Below are 2,207 nucleotides of genomic sequence, written 5' to 3'. Positions count from 1 at the left end.
TTGGTGATATTAGAGTTTGAACTGTCAGGTGTTGTACTGCTTGAGCCTCATCTCCAGACATTTTGCCTTCATAATTTGTCTAATGGGGCCTCCTGTGGACCATGATGCTCACATATGTGTTCCCACCTAGCTGGGAGGATAGGCACACACCGCCACACCCAACTCTTACTAGTCATGGTGAGATCTCATGAGCTTTGCCTAGACTAGCCTTGAACCATCATCCTCTCCATCTCCCCATCCTGAGTAGTTAGAAATATGGGTGTGAGACACCACACTCGGATGCTTTTATTTTTTTCATCTCACCTCTTAGATTTACTTAATTATATTTATTTATATTATTTCATGACTGAACATTTTATCTTATATATGCGTAGGTGATGGGTTCAAGCCCCATGACCCATAAAAAAAGGGAAGAAGACAAAGGGAAAGGAAGAGGAAGAGGAGGAAAAAGAGGAGGCAGAAGAAAAAACTCAGGAGGAAAAGGAGGAGGATGAAGAAATAAAAGAGGAGCAGGAGGAGGAGAAGGAACAGGAGGAGGAAGAGCAGGAGGAGGAAGAAGAGGAAGAGGAGGAAGAGGAGGAGAAACAGAAAGGAGGGCAGAGGAGGAGGAGGAGGAGGAGAAGTGGTGTCCAGCATCACTGGCTCATGCTTGTAATCCTAGCTGGTCAGGGGATATTAACTGACTTCACTGCCAGCTCCATCAGGAATATCTGCTGTATTCTTTTTTTTTTTTTTTTTTTTTTGGTCATGAGGCCTGAACTCTAGGCCTAAACTCACGAGGACCTCATGCATGCAAGGCAAGCACTCTACCACTGAGCCACTTTCCCAGCCCAATCTGTGGCACTCTTACCTGCAACTAACCATTGAAACGCAAGCAATGAAGCTGTGGCCCAAGTGGTAGAATGCTGGCCTTGAACAAAAGGAGCTCAAGGAGAGCTCCCAGGCCTTGAGTTCAAGCCCCAGGACCAGCATACACACAACTACATTATTTGCTTCCTCCCTTTCTCTATTCTTTTTTCCCTATTTCAAATGTTATAAAAGCACCATGACTAGAAGAATTTAAACACTAACCAAAAGTCAGCATTAATATTCACCATTCCACGTTGCTTTACATCTAACTAACCACATCTTTCATTAACTTGAGGGAAAATTCTACTCTGCTCCGGTTTTTTGCATAGAAATATAATAAACCAGTTAATTTCTGGGTGTCCAATATCCCTCTTCTGAAGAAGGGGAAAAAAAGAGAAAACAACATTTTACACATGCCTTTAGATTATAAAATCACTCAGCTCCTCAAGAAGTGCAAAGATCACAGTCATTCCTTGAAACCAACAACAAAAATTCTCCTTTAGTAACTATTAAAGCCATCTAGCTGCCAAAACCCACAGGACCAGGAAATTCCTTCCCCAGGCATAAAGTGGTGAGACAGGGCCCAGTGAGAAGACAGTGAGTTGGGACAAGTGCAGCACTGCTGGGCTAGTGGAGGGAAACGTGTTCTTCTCTCAATATATCTCATAGCAGCACTCACATTCCCCCTTGGGGGAGAATTCCTGTTCAGTCCCAATGGGTTTTGAAGTCCTACTGGATCATGTTGGAGTCCTAGGAAGATTCCAGATCCTTCAGTTACTTTTCTTTTACATCACTAGCTTTATAGCATATACTCATATTCTATTAGAGAACTTCACGGCAGCCGTGCCTGAGCACCGCTGCTGGGTGCGCATCCTCGACAATGACACGCTCTCTGACAATGGCACTGGGCTCCTCAGCCAGGAGGACCTCCTGAGAATCTCCATCCCACTCGACTCCAACCTCAGGCCAGAGAAGTGCCGGCGCTTTGTCCATCCCCAATGGCAGCTCCTCCACCTGAACAGCACCTTCTGGAATCTGAGTGAGGCAGAAACAGAGCCCTGTGTGGACGGCTGGGTGTATGACAAAAGCTACTTCCACTCCACTATTGTCACTGAGGTAAGAGGCCCCATTTAAATCTGCTGGATTTTTGCTCTAAGGTTTTTGCAGTAATACAAAGCACAGACTTGCTTTATATATTCAATCCCCGCTCTCTCCCCAGAGTATATTAGTCAGCACTTTGTATTTCCTATTCCTTCAGCAAGTAGCAACTGCTCATCTATACTACCACGATGATGAGTTACTAGTACTGAGGTCATGAATGAAACAATCTAAACAGACACCTGTTATTAAATAATTTG

The 2,207-nt window shown here is 44.4% G+C and overlaps 1 pseudogene; it reads left to right on the top strand.

Annotated features, from left to right (window-relative positions):
* Positions 1-1,559: 1,559 nt before the first annotated feature.
* On the top strand, positions 1,560-1,965 carry LOC106001666 (annotated as a pseudogene).
* The last annotated feature ends 242 nt before the right edge of the window (positions 1,966-2,207 follow it).

Source organism: Dipodomys ordii, unplaced genomic scaffold, assembly GCF_000151885.1.
Source record: "Dipodomys ordii isolate 6190 unplaced genomic scaffold, Dord_2.0 Scaffold355, whole genome shotgun sequence".
Lineage (NCBI taxonomy): Eukaryota > Metazoa > Chordata > Mammalia > Rodentia > Heteromyidae > Dipodomys > Dipodomys ordii.
The sequence above is the reverse complement of the archived record's forward strand: the minus strand, read 5'-3'. Positions and strand labels throughout refer to the sequence as shown.